The sequence below is a fragment of the Pipra filicauda genome, unplaced genomic scaffold, assembly GCF_003945595.2.
Source record: "Pipra filicauda isolate LSUMZ 115617 unplaced genomic scaffold, ASM394559v2 scaffold318_size846807_pilon, whole genome shotgun sequence".
Classification (NCBI taxonomy): Eukaryota; Metazoa; Chordata; class Aves; order Passeriformes; family Pipridae; genus Pipra; species Pipra filicauda.
The window spans coordinates 646655-661448 of NW_024104441.1; the positions used below are offsets into that span (position 1 = coordinate 646655).

At 47.9% G+C, this 14794-nt stretch overlaps 1 long non-coding RNA gene across 1 annotated transcript; it reads left to right on the forward strand.

The window, feature by feature from the left end:
* The first annotated feature begins 485 nt into the window (after nt 1–485).
* On the forward strand, nt 486–11650 carry LOC113984159. The gene is made up of 4 exons (XR_005564404.1): nt 486–608; nt 1634–1720; nt 5777–5869; nt 8564–11650. It is a non-coding gene; the product is annotated as an uncharacterized LOC113984159 (long non-coding RNA).
* The last annotated feature ends 3144 nt before the right edge of the window (nt 11651–14794 follow it).

Sequence of the window (14794 nt, forward strand, 5' to 3'; positions counted from 1 at the left end):
AAGGCAAATTGTCACTTGTGAGATGGGTGCTGGTTAATAAGCCTCCTGGTTAATGAGCCTGATGTTAACTGAACAGCCCTATAAGTGCTGTTTGACAGAAAATTTGTAAAAGGGCCGTGCTGAGAGTTGCTTTTCCTGTTTGATGGGTAAACAAGGAGCAACGGGTTTTAGCAGGGTTGGGTTGAATGTTGATTTCAGGCTGCTGCGTCATGAGGAAGCAGAGAAGAGCTTTGCCTCCTGCCCAGCCCTGCTCTGGGTCCCCTCCCAGGGCTTGCCGTGTTACTGACCATGGCTGTGATGCGTGTCCTGCCTTGAACCCCGGGCGGGATGAACCTGCATCCCCCCTCAGTGCCCTGATATGATGCTCCCCTTGGTTTTCCCTACACCCAGGGGCAGGTTGCAGCATCATTGTCTGGGGCTTTTAGGCAGCCCCTCAGTGATGTTTCAGGTGTCTGGAGCCCGGCACTGCTCCCCCATGAGACCCCTCCGCTGTGCCCATGTCTGCTGGGAACCGCAGCAAGGAGGATACGCTGGAGCTGCTCCAGCGGGGAATGATGAGCTTCCCATGGGAGACTGGCCTGTCTGTGTTTTAAAGGAAGCCTTGGAAGGTATTTCTGTACCCTAGGGTATCATGACAGTGTGTTTTTGGTAGTGTATCAGCTGAGCTCGCAGCTTCCCAGCAAAATCGCCCTTCTCTGCCCAGCAGCTATTCCTCCCAGAGGAAGGGGCCTGTGAACAGGAATCTGTCCCTGTGGGAGGTGTCAGGGGGGTCTGTGATTCTCACAGCCCTTCCCCACACCACCTTGTCCTGGTCCATCCCAGGCCCCAGCACAGTATCTCTGAAACAGATATTAAAACTTGTGATGGAGCTGGGATTAACAGGCCCATTTCACTGAGCTGGTAGAAGAGCCACAGACCTGAAAAAGGATGGTTTAAGGGTTTTGGAGGACGAATGCTGCCTGTGGATGGATCTGGAGGCGCAGTACCAGGCTCTTCCTTTTTGCTCCTTTCAACATGAAGTTCTGCTTGTTAAACGCAGGGACACTATCCCTAGTCCTGGCTCCCCCATGCCAGTGCCTGATCTAGTGATGGGGTCAGAAAATGGGGGCAGTCCTCAGAATCCCACTTGGCAAGACACAAGAACTTCATAATTGGTATTGGTTTGCTTCTGGAGCTTGTTGACTTCCCCCCAAGTGCCATGAGCAGAGCCTGGAGCTGGTGAGGATTCAGACCTGGACTGTGATTTGGACACAGTGAGTGGAGCAAAACTCCACTGGGTTTGCAAAACCCTCCCTGTTTGGTCTCCACCTCTGCAGTGACCATTGGCCTCACAGGGGCCCATTGCATAGTTCTCTCCTTTACCAAATTTGTGGGTTTTCTATGCACATACTGATTTCACTGCAGAGGAAGAGAAATGGAAAAATAAACCAATAAATGCCAGTGCTTTAGGGAAGTGATATATTTATTTGGGCTGTTTATCTTCACCTTAATCCCAGATAAAATTTATTGGGTGAAGTCCCTAGGCGGTGAAAATCCTGGAACCTGATTGCATTACAAGAGAGTAACCATGTCCTGTTATTTATATTACATTATTTTATAATTGTTTGCACTGAATAGTTTTTTTTCTTCCTAGTGTTGTGCCAGAATAAAAGGCACCTGTGCTCTGACATCTGCCAGAGACCTGCTGGCAGGCGAGGGAGAAAGGAAGGAACTATATCAGGTGTTAAACAGAGTTATTTGTCTAATAAACATGAAATTATTTGCTTAAAAAGCATTCCAGGAACAAAAAAGTTCTTGGACAAATATTGCTAAAGAGGTTCATGGTGTTGTAAGGCAAAGGCTGCACCCAAGCCTCCTCTGGACGGAAGTGCCGCTTAGCAGAGCTGAGTTAATTGCTGTCAAGAAGAAACACAGTTTGGTTTTCCAGGATTCAGCAGGTGAATGTTCTGTTGCCTCCTGGCACTGCAGGAAAACTTTACTTTGCTTCCCCACAGACTCCTGCCTTTTTTTTCTATTTTTTTTTCTGCTTTTGAGCCCTACATGTCCCTCTGTTTCCCAGCAGGTCCCTGACTGTGAACATGAGCATTTTGCTGTGGGGTTGGGCTGGGGCTCCAAAGAGGGTGACTGCCCACACCCATCGAGTCACCCCTCCAACAGTCAGGTTTTCCTGCAAAATTGAATGCAGGGGTGCAGAGGAGGGACTGGTGTTGGGTGGGTGCACATCCACCCCGTGTTCAGGGTTTATCCCACCACAGGAGAATGGAGGGTGCTACGCTGTCATTTTCAGTCTCAAAAGGAGTCAATCTGACTGAGTTTTGCCAGCTTACTCAACTGGAGGGGGCTGTTTGCCAGAGGGCTTATAAATTCCTCTGCTCATAAAAATGCTTGGCCAGCTGCTGGATCCACCAAATGGCTGGAGAGGACATCTTATGGCAAAACTGCCCCCAGTACAATCCAGTAGTTATCTGGGGTGTTGACCAATGTTTGCTGCTTTCTACCAGGAAGCACTTGCCACCTCATGTCCTCCTTCCCTTCCATCTAGTCTGGTTTCTCGAAACTCCAGATGATGTCATCAGTTTTTTAAAGAAAATATTTCCCTCTCTATTGGTGCTGTGTGGGCAGCAAGACTGAGTCTCTTTCAGCAGTGCAAGAAAAAATACATGATAACCTGAGAAGCAGCCTGATCTTGGACAAACCACACACTCTGCACAGTGAACATCCTGCAAATTCATCCATAGCCATGACGGATAAAGGGCTTTGACCTGGACCCCACATCACACAGCTGATTCCACCACATTACAAATCCCTGTTAACACAGGTAGTTCATTAGTTCTGACCATGAAACCGGCACAGTTGCATCTCATGGAAGGAATGCCAGTGCACGGGGCTTCCCCTTCTCCTCCTGCCTACAAGAAGGAGGAACAACCAAAACCTTGCCCATGCAACCTTCTAACCTGCCAGCAAGTAAAAAGAAATGCATTACTTCAGTCATGCTCTAGAAACCACATTTCCCCAGTCAGGGATGGGACAAGTCTACGTACCTTTCTGCGTCCCAGCTGTGCTGTCCCTCTCTGCAGGCTGTGTGGGTGCTGGGGCGTCCCGGGGAGCTGGGGTACCATGTGCTGGGCAGTGTGGCAGTGCAGCTGCCAAGTCTGCCCAGCCCTCTGTGACTCATGGTACCTCCCTGAGCCTTATCTCACCGCCCGGTGTGGGGCTGAGCACCCGGCGTGTCAGCCCACAGGGAGCAGTGACCGGCAGTGGTTGGAAGCAGCTGTTCCATGGGAGGGAGGAAACAGTAATTCCTGTGGCCATGACCTCATGTGTTTCTTTTGGAGGTTTTCTCTACTTTGGCACTCACTTTTTTGGCACATCAGAAGAGAAAAGCCTCTCTGAGGGCGGTCACCAGCCTGACTCTCTGCTCTTGCACCACACCAGCGCACTGGGCAGCGTGGCTGATGCAGGGTTCTGCAATGGGAGCGGGTGGGCAGGAAGCCAGGCCTGGTGTTCCCCAATCTGGAGTAAAGCCAGAATAACCTGATCTGGCAGGATTTCCCCCTGGCTGTGCTGCACGTGTTCGGGCTGCCCCTGAGCGCTGCTTCGCTGCCTCTCATTTGCAGGAGGCTGGAGGTTCCTTTTTCAAGTAAGCGTTTATTTATTCAGCAACAGGCCTGAACTCTGAAGGAGTCCTGAGTTAACTACAGATATAGATTTAGGCTGTTTTCTTTTTAATCATTTATTGTTATTATTATGGTTCTGAAGGAAGAAATCACTCCTTGGAGACTCCAGCCCTGCAGTTAGCACTAGAGGCCCCATATATTTTCAAAAGCTGAACCTCATTTACCTGCCAGCAAGAACAAAAGTGTTCCCATTCCTTCTTTCCTTTTTCTTTTCCATTCCCATCACTTAGAAGAACCAAATGGCTTCTCTTGGAGCTTTTAAAGCAATTTTCATTCCAGAACCAGTGGAGGAAATGCAGGGCTGGCAGCAGCAGCACTGTCTTTGGACTGCAGCTTGCAGAGGGCTGGAGCAGAAACCCTGAGGGACCAGTGCCTCTCCCTGGTAATTAGTTTAATACCTGAGGGTGATCTCTGCATAAAGCTGTGCACTGAGCTTTTCTTTGCTTCCCTCCAGCTCTGGTCCCCAGAGCTGGGCAAGGGGTGCAGGGGGTGCTGAACACCAGGGGAAATCAAAGACCCCTAAACCAAATCCTTCCAGATAGGGAGCAGAAAAGCAAACACATGCTTGGGCTCTGCACTGGGATAATTATTACCCTCAGAAGGAAATTTTAGCTGCGGTGAGAGTCTAAGCTTAAACAGTACAGTCTAAATCAAAAACCTTCTCTCTCTCCAGGGAAATATCCTTCCCATTAGTTTGTTTAGCTGCTGGCAATAACCGGCTCAGCTCAATAACCAAGTGCCCCAAGCCCCGGCGTGCCACAGCACGTGTCCCTGCTCCATCCACCCGCTTCCCACCCATCCAGGAGCTGGCCCATGGCATGGGGATTGTAGTGCCCTGGGGGAGGTCAGTTACGTGATGAATTTCTCCTCCTGCTTCAAGGCACCTGAGGCCTCTGAGTCCTCTATGGAGATGGAGGCATTGCTGCTGCTTGCAGAGGAAATGAGCAAAAAGCATCAGCAGGGCCAGGAGCCTCATCATCACAACAAAGAAATCTTGCTTGAAATGCCTCTGCTCTCTGGAACTGCACATTTCATCCAAGATGTTTCTCTGAAACCACAGGAAAAGATGGGGAGCTGTGCGCTTTCCTCATGGGATGTGGCTATGGCACAGCTCAAGTGCTGGTGCTGGCATGGAGAGCCCTTTTGTCCCATTCCTGCATCCTGTGGTAGCCCAGGTTTTGCCCATCCAGTGTGGCACACAGCAGAAGGGGGCTTTTAAATGGGGGCTTTTTTAATGCCACCTAGCTTTAGTGAATGTGTCAAGTGCTGGGAACAGGACATCAGCTTCATCTCAACACAGCAAACAATTAACTGGTGCAGTGCAATGAAATCAGATCAGACTCATCCTCAGGCTCCTCCCAGGGGTTCTGTGTGATGCAGAGAAAGAGAAGTTAAGAAAAAATAATAGATGTGATGTCAAAAAGGTGCCAAGGTGGGGAATGAGCAGTCTGTGGTGCAAAGTCACTGCACTGCGATGAGCACCCTTGTAGAATTGGCAGGAGTGGGCTGGTACGCAAGGAGCTGCTCTCCTCATCCTCCTCATCCTCCCTCCGTGTGTCAGTGCTGGGTGTGTGGCCCCTCAGCGGATGGTGGGAAGCCTTGGGGCACTGGTGGCTCCTGCCAAATAGCCCCAGTGGCTGCAGGACTGTCCCTCCCAGGACATGAAAGCTCAGCATCAGGAGGTTTCCCCAAAGATCCCTCGCCTATGGGGCTCTGCAGTGGCCAGGGCCACGCTGCTTTTCAGGGATGTGCTCTCTGGGATGAAGTCATGACAAATTCTCTTAGGAAAGGTTTGGCCACTGCCACTTTGCAAACTTTGTCCTGACAAGCACTGTGGGTGTATGGATTCTGATTGCTCCTGCCGAGCTAAGCCCCGTACTGCAGATGTTAAGTGTAGCACCTTCGAACAACCTGTAACTTCTGGGTTTATGTAGTGTTAAACATCATCTACGCTTCCTGCACAACATGTGACAGAGGTGGGTGAGGGCGAGGGTTGTCTCTGCAGCCCACACCTTCCACCTGTGCTGCTGTGGGGGGTTATTCACCCACCAATAAACCATCCTGTTCCTGTACTCACCTCTCCTCTCCCACTTTTGCAGAGGTCAATAACTAGCACTGCCTGAAGAGTGAATCATGCCAGCAAACTGCCGGGAAACACATCCCATCGGTTTCCGGAGTGACCGAGCATCCGGGTGAGACGCGGCAGGGTTACCCTGTGCCAGATGAGAACTATGTGAGGACAAAGTTTGATAGGAGGATTGTTATAACAATATTGGGCAAGAAGGTGAAGACGCAGTTTCACCAGCGGAGACAGGACGTGTTTGGCTGGGCAGGGGCTGGTGCGCGGTGCGTGTCCCCGCAGCGCGGCGGTGCCGGCTATTGGGGGTGCTGTTGTGTAGCGCATCCTGCGCCCGGCCGAGCCCGGCGCGCAGCCCACTGCCGGCTTTGCCGCCAGGAGAGAAAAATAAATAAGGGAAATCATAACCGCTTTTACTATTAAAAGAGAAATTAGCTCGGGCAGTGCTAAGCCCCCGGTCTGCGGGCCCAGTGCAGCCAATCTGCTTTTATTGTTTTGCAGGACTCCTCTGCAACTGAACGATGACAAATACCAGGAATTAGCGCAGTGTAATTACTCCGTATTAGCTGAATTCACAGTATAGAGACAGATCATAAACAGCCATTGATTATTCCTAATTTCACATTTTTACCATTCTGAATTGCAGCAATTATGCCTGTCCGAGGGAATTAGCTTCCCTTTCAACCCCGCAGATTCGCAGTCACTGCCCTTCCTTTAAGAGACTTTTTCACCGCTGAAAAAAAAAGAACATTTAGCACAAATCCCTCCCTACTTCTGCAACAAAATGCCCTCCCCACCCCGCCCCCTATAGTCCCCAGATCCCTCTGGCTTTACAGTCCAAAGGTTGCTCCTTTTGCTGCCAGCTGCCTCAAGACACAGGTGGGGGCTTGGTGCTCATTCCACCCTGCGTTGTTGCAGAGGCCATTGGCAGTCCTGGCTCTTGGTGAGGGTGTTGCTTGTGGGAAGGGGCTTAGGCAGCACCAAGGCTCACGGTCCATCTCCTCTTGCTGGTTCGTCCATGCAAGCAGCGCTCATGTTTAGGCATCATCTCTTTTTTGAAACATGGTTGCAGGCCAGGACATGATTTCCAAGAGCTAATTTGCACCTCCAGGGAAATCGTGTTGGGGAGCCTGTGCCTCCAGCTGGGTAACGCCTGTGCCCTCCCCAGACAAGATCTGTGAGAGAGGCTGGTAAACTTCACCATTTTCTTGTTACAGACTGCAAGCAGTATTAAAAAATGAATGTAGATATAAATTATTAATATTTGCATGGGAAATTTCTAACCCTATTAGTATCATATCATTAAATTTGTTTCTTATGCACAGGCAGGGATTTCATTACAAAGGGTAGCAGAGCGTAATGTCAGCTCTGCAACTCTGATTCGGTCAATTAATGATGTGAGGGGAAAGATCCTGTTGTTTACTTATGGCAGGGCCTTTGGGACTTTTCCTTTTGCTTTGCCCCTGGTATATACTGAGAGGTGATGGGTGACTGCCACCAGCCACGTGATACACTCACAGATGAGCTGGAGTGTTAAGCTGGAGCTGAGGGGGCTCAGCTTGGGGAAAAGGAGACTCAGGGGGAACGTTATTGCTCTCTACAACTATCTGAAAGGAGATTGTAGCCAGGTGGGCATCAGTCTCTTCTCCCAAGCAACAGGACAAGAGGAAATGGCCTTAAACTGCACTAAGGGAGTTTTAGTTTGGATATTAGAAACAATTTCTTCACCAAAAGGGTTGTCAAGCCCTGGAACAGGCTGCCCAGGGAAGTGGTTGAGTCATCATCCCTGGAGGGATTTAAAAGATGTGTAGATGTGGCTCTTGGGGACATGGTTTAGTGGTGGACTGGGCAGTGCTAGGGGAGCATCTGGACGCAATGATCTAAGAGGTTTTTTTCCAGCTTAAACAACCCTATGATTACAAGATTCTATAAAGAGATGAGGGTCTGAAAAGCCTCTGGTCCAAAGCACTTCCAACTGCTGGTATGGGACAGGGTGTTATTTATTCCAGGCAGTGACTGTGGCCATCGAGCAGCAGCAGCAGTTTTTTATTGCATCCATTCCTAGGACACTGAAGAAAGATTATGTATGCTTGCATCATGCCAGCTTTTTATTAGATTGCAGGCAGGGGTTAAACTGATCCTTGTCAGCACAAATATAATGCCCAGGGTGATGGGAGCAGCATAAATTGAGGACAAGAGGTGGCCGCTTTTACCGCTGCTCTCAAGAATGCTCTGCTGTTTTACTGCATTGTTCACTCTTTAATTGGGACATTTCCCTCTGGCCAGGGGATGTCTTTCCTTTTTTGCCAATGAGGTGCAATAAATAAATGGCCTGAGACACAGACTCTGAGGGGAGGTGAAGTGCAGAGGGCAGTTGAGTGACAGTAGCAGAGCCCTTTGAATCTCCCCAGTTTGCCACAGTGGCATCTATTTTGGTAAATCTTCCCAAACCTGGGGACATAGGGGCTGTCCCATGGTAGGGAGGGGTCCACAGTGGTACGAGGCACACACGTGCTCTGTTTTTCACCTCCATTTTTTCCAGAGTATTCATGTCAGGAGGTGTACTCAGGTCCCAGGTGTGGGTCAGTAGGGTGGCAGGAAATCACTAATAACACCAGGGGTGGGGGTTGGATCCCTCAATGGGCCATTCACTCAAGAGCTGGGCTTGATGATCCTTGTTGGTCCCTTCCAACTCAGAATATTCTGTGAGACCTGTGAAAATACACTGTAGTTATTGTCAGAGGTACCTTTTCTGATTTGGTGGATGATGTAGTGGGAAGCCCTCAGAGGTGACCCATTGTCCTTGCAGGGAATCCTCTTTCGGGAAGAGAATTGATCCTCCTGAGTTTTGGGCAAGCAGCCCATGCTGGTCTGAACACCCTCCGTAGCTACAAAGGTATGTGAGGATACAGTTTCCAGCTACAACACTGTTAAAAAGACATGTACACACATCTTGCAGAAAACCAGAAAAGCCTTTGAGCTACAACTTCCAGGTACAGGTCCAGCTCCTCAGCACCGTGGTGAAATGACACCTTGCTCAGGTGAGTACAGAAGTGTGGGTAAGCAGGTGAACCACCCAGTAGGTAGCTCGGAGCAATATAACAGCCCTCTTGCCATTGGGAGCCATGGCACAGGGTTTGGATTTGCGGCCAGAGCCAAATTGCATTGACTCTGGTCTCTGTGAATCTGGTTAATGTGGCTGCCAATCTGGGGCATGTGCAGCCCCCCAAACCCTGCATGCCATGGGGGTCTGGCACATGGACACCCCGGCTTGGGGCTGCAGTGCAGCTGGGGGGTAAATAAGGTCCTCATTCAGCTGTCCTGTTATTTTTATTTACCCACAGTAGTAGATTAATTAGATGTCTTCCACCCCCACTCCCCACCCTCCCTGTGCTGGTAGCAGAGGAAATTCTGCCTTTGTGCTGCTAATGGACCTCACTGATCCAGTAAACATTACAGTACAGACAAAATGTCTCTTTAAGAGTGCAATAGAAATTCAAACTCTCCACCGAGAACAAAGCCAGTGGGACTTTTTGCCTCTCCTGTTTTTATTGTATTCTGTAACATTTGTAAAGTAGATCACTTTTATTGAGGGAGTCTATCTTCTCTCCCAAGCTGTAATTCCTAGACTTCTTATAGAAGATTTCTGCTCACAAAGGAAATAAAAGATAGAAATATGATGCTCTCTGACATTTGAACACACTACTGAGAATCTGAATTAAAAGGAACAGACCCAGAAAGTATCATTTATACAGCAATCAACTTTAAAAAGTCACCATCTGCTAAGAGTTACCACCCAGTGTAGCTGTGTCTTTATTGCTAGACAGAGAATAGGAAATAACTCAGGGAACTCTCCTGCACCTGCCGGGTTTTTCCTGGCTCCGTGCACACACTGAGCCGCGATGGCCGGTGTGCCGTGGGGCGCCTATTGCAACTCTCCTTTTACTCCAGCTCAATACAGAAAATAAATCTGAATACAGGTGCCATTAGGAGGAATGATTTGGGGTTGTTCAAGTTATAGCTCAGTGACAGATTTTCAAAAAGTCTAAAGAGTGAGAGAAATGACCAGAGTTGGACCGAAGGACCTGGCTGGGGTTTATATTTAGAAATACGATTTTTTTTTTCTTGCTTTCTGCTCACCTCCTTACTGTCCCCCTACCCCCAATGACATTTCCTGGCTTCTCAGAGCCCTTTCTAGTTTTGTCTTCCTATTTCAATGCAATCGATCATGATATTACCAAATTCTTTGCCCTGTGAAACCTGACTAGTGCTCTCCTTGCCATTTTTTGCCTCATTTTGGTCTTCCACTGCTTATTGTCTCCTAGAAAGGTTGTGAACTTTTTGATACAAAAATTTGCCATCAAATTTTATGTCTTCCACCAAGACCACTCTGTGTTCAGGTGATTCTTAGCACAATTTAGTCCCCCGTGTCACTCAGCCCAGTGTCACTCTCTCTGTCTTGGTAATCATGATGATTTCCCTCTGACCTCTCCATGGACAAGATTCAGTTGTGCCAACACAGTTTTGAGTCTTTGGTCTCTTGGAGTGAACTGGGAACTGAGTTACATTCACGAGGTGTATCAGCTGAAAAAGCATGAAAACACTTGCACAAGTTATTTCTGCATTGTCTGCCTTGAGTTTTGTACAACAACAGCAGGCACTGGGAGGCTGCCATGGCTTTTCCCCCCCACATTTTCCATCACTGTGAAACATTTATCATAGTCTGCTTGGGTCAGAAGCAAAGGAAGCAAAGGTGGGGAAATGAATAAAGGAAAACACCCGTGTATTTGCAAGTTTCCTTTGTGCCTGTGCCATCACTGAGCCCCATCACAGCCAGTGCTGATGAGGGGCATCATCGTGTTTTGAGCTGATGCACCAACACAGACCATGGCAGGCAATTGTATCCATCTCTCCTTTTAGGACTTTTAGGCTTCCTTTCCAAGATCTTGTCCTGTTGCAGAGGCTGAGTAAGGGATGGTAGAAAGTCTTTGGTGACATGTTAGTTTGTGCCTGGTGGGGAAAAATATCTTTCAGCCTCACTCTTAGTTATCCATTCCTGTGTGTGTCTGTAGCATTGTGCTGGGCTTTGGGAATGAGAGTGCCTGCAGTCCTTGTTGACTTGCTTTCAGGGTTTTAATTGCATTTAATCACAATGGTCTAATTAAAGTTTGGAGGCTTTATTTGAGGGCAATAAATTAGTTAAACTAACTGTGGCTTGTTGTATACAGAGATACCCTTGGTTTGGCAGAAGGGCAGCCAACACATGCGCTGATAACAAACATTTCCAGCCTGACCCATGGGTCTGGAGTGCCCATATTCCTGGGGCTTGATGGTTGGTGTTGCAAGATGTGGGGCTGTGAGTGTCTTCTGCCAGCTTTCTATCATCATCTTTATCATCACTCATATAATCTCATTTATTGCAAAATGAAATAGCTCTTTAAAAGATGGGAATCCGGTATGAAGCACATAAACCTGCACAGGGGCAGTTGCCAAGCGCCAAATTTGTCTGTTCAAGGTTAACTTTTACATTTTTAAGCGCCTTTTAGATGGGGATAAACCTCAGGAAGTTTCAGAAAGCAGGGTGACACTGTCTTGAAGGACATCAAATAACATCTTTATTTTTCTCTGTAAATCAGCTGCCTTGGGAACCCACACTACCATTTTGTTGGTGACCTGCTTTGGATTTATCACTAGGAAAAATCGACATGCACTGAATTGTCTATAATCCTTCCTCAGATGGAGGGGACTGAATGAGCTGGGATTTTGTTTCTTTGTTGAGATGAAATGTAATTACTTTATGGGCTTTGCATGGTGTGTTAAATTCTGCCAATACTAAAGTGTGATAAAAGCTACAGAACTGTGTCTGTTGCTGAAGATTTATGGAATAAAAGGTATAATTTCACACTTCACTGCATTTTATTTTGAAGTTGGATGTTGATGTGCTTTTCAGTTGTTTAGATGTGTTTATTTAGCCTTTACTCTTGGTTAGACAAGTATGCTGAGGGATTTGATGAGCAAGAGGCTGAAGCTGTCTTCCTCACTTTCCCAAGTTGATGCCTGAGAAAGCATGAAGTCCCATGCTGGAGCCTTGACCCAGCATCCCTTACAGTGAAAACACACCAACAGCTCAAGCACTACAGTCTTAGAGGGTGAAAAGTCTTTCTTCTGTCTGCTGTATTTCAATAGTTTATGTTTCTCCAATAGCTTTGCAGTGCACAAGAGGATGTTCAGCAGCGACACGGTTCAAAGCATCACAGCAGTGGCTTGGTCCTGGAGCAAATGGCTGATGCTACTAAAGGAAATGGCAAAATGTGCAAAAGCCCAAATTCTTCCAATATTTTTCAGGCCAGACTGGCCAAACGTGAGGGGCATTTGTGTAACACGATGCACAGATGAACTTGATTACATGATAACAGATTACCAGTGAGTGACACTGTTCTCCCAGTTCTAGAGCACCCAAAAACTCCCTGCTGGTGAGACTCCTTATAGCTGGTCTCCTGTGTTTGACTCTAGAGAACTGGTGACAGAACTAATGGCTCCCCTTAATGAATGAATACACACACACAGAGTATAGCTGCACCAAGCTGGTTGCAAACTGCCTGCACTTCTGTCTGCACTTATTTGAAAACGGTGTGACTTTAATATCCATCAACTTCCATGCAGGGCAGCATCACAACCAGTTCATTTTTAGGAACTATTCCATGTGCCATCCAGTACCCCTGGCTAATTGCTTGAAAAACTCTAAAGAAATTTTTTCATGCAGCTCCACAAGAAAAACACATTTACTTTTCTCCCTTTTGTTCCCACTTCCAACAGTCACTAAGTATCCATCCAGGAACTGCATGGAGAAGTGGTGCAGTTCTTGAGGCGAACTGTCCCTAGTGGGCGAGAGTCAAGACCTTTGGGCTGCCAGGGGTCCCTCACCACAGTTCTGCCATCCTTGGGAAGGGAAAATGTTAATCCAGACTAAAGACACGTATTTCAACAGCCCATGACACCCAAGCTCCTCATGCTGCCTGCACTGTGGTGAGGTGCTCTTCTTAATACCTCAGCAATTCTTTCTCACATAATGTAAGTTTGAAGACACTGGCAAGCTGCTGGTAAATAACTGCTGTCCAACACATCAAGGGTGTGTGCTGGGGAGCAGCACTGTTTGTACCGAGGCTGTTTGCCCTGGCTGTGGAGGTGCATCATCACCCAGTGCACTGGCTTCCCACCAAACCATTTCCCCGGAGCTTATCAGCATCTTTGTCCTTTGAGTGACTCTCCCATATCCAGTGTTAAACCACTCTTCCAGGAGGAACAACTGCTATTTCAAGAAAGATTCTGCTTTTGGACAGGACTGACTAAAAATAGTCCAGATCCAAGCAGCCATTGGTGAGCTTCCAGCGTGCCTCAGCCGTAAAGCTCCAACGTAAGGAGGCTGTTCCTGGAAGAGCCGTCTCGTAATGTGGCGCTGGAGGAGAGTTACAGGAAAGGGCCACCCTGTTCCTGGCTCTGTGTCCACAGCAGGTTTAGGAGACAGCGAGTGACTCCCTGGCCCTGCAAGAGCCCTTGTATGGCATTGTGGGGCTTTCTGCTGCTGTGGGCTGTCAGCTGCCACCTGGCCACCAACACCTCTCTGGTGCTGCACATGCAGAGCAGCTCCCCAGAGCACCCCAGGGCTCTCCTGCCTGACCCACTGGCGCTCACACACACCCAGCTGAGCAACACCAGTCTATAGATACTTTCTCCTGGTAATAACTACTGGACCTGCCTCGAAAGAGAAGTCCCTTAGCGAATCCAGCACTGAGTTAAACTGAACTGAAGCTGCTTTAGAATCTGGGGAGGGGCTTCTGCAAAACGGGCACTGCAGCCACTGTGCCTGTGTACCTGCTCATAAGGGTGTTTGCTGCCTTGTTACAGGTAATAAATGACTATTATTAATATAAATTTCATATTTTCCCCTACTAATTCCCTGAACTCATCAGCCTTTTCTGGTAATAAGATTCCTCCCTTGTGCCCTGTTTCACCTGGTTTAATATTACTTCATGAGGTTTGTCTCCTAGAAAACATTGCAGTGCACTGGAAAACTCTGGGATAGAGCTCCGTGGGGTATGTACACACACAGCTCACAGCTCTTTCCAAGGCAACCCACGCAAGATGTGCTGATGCTGTGCTTCACAGCAGCATCTTGATTTTAACTATTTAATAAAGGCTTACAACTACTTTTTTAGAGAGCCTGCATCTATAATTATTTTCTTCATGAAGTAATTTTGGTTTCACAGGTAAACACCAATCTCAGCAATTTCCACTTTTAATATACAATCTGGTTTAGGACTAAACATTCTCTGCCTGCTAAATAGGTATTTATTATAAGCAAGCCTGTCTGACACCCTTCCTCACCACCCAGGTTTTTTTTCCCCCTATATAATAATTATTGTTCAGGGGGGAAAAAGTATGTTACAACACATGCCTGAGGGGGACCTGAACAATTTAACAAGATTTAATTACAACATTAGCAGTGTGGGTGAGGCATACAAGTAAACAAGTCATAAATCAGTCCCTAAAAGGAGCAAAATAACCCCCTTCCACTCACACTGACTGCAGATTGCACTGAACAAATGGTGTCCTGTGTGTTGCTATACACTGGTTTGGGACACCCAAGAGGTTTGCAGACATGGGTACTGTGGGACTGGCCATAAATGTCCCAAAGTCCTGGGTGTCACCTCCCATCTCACCAGGATCTGACCCTCCTGCTCATGGGGATGGGGTGCTCCCACTCCCTTGTCCCACACAAGACAGGCTTTTTCCATGAGCTTGTAGGGTGTCATCAGGATCAAGAGGCTCCTGTCTGCTTGGCTGTGGGCTATTCCATTCATCAACTCACTGCAAACATCACGACCTCTCCAGCTTGGTTTCCTTATGGAAGCAGTGATGGTCTGCAACACATGGATTGGTTTTTCAAGAGGAACTTTGGGAATTTCCATGGCGACGTGGCAGCAGGTGGCACACTGCCCACAGGATGGGCATCAAAATACTCATCCAGAACCACTGTGGT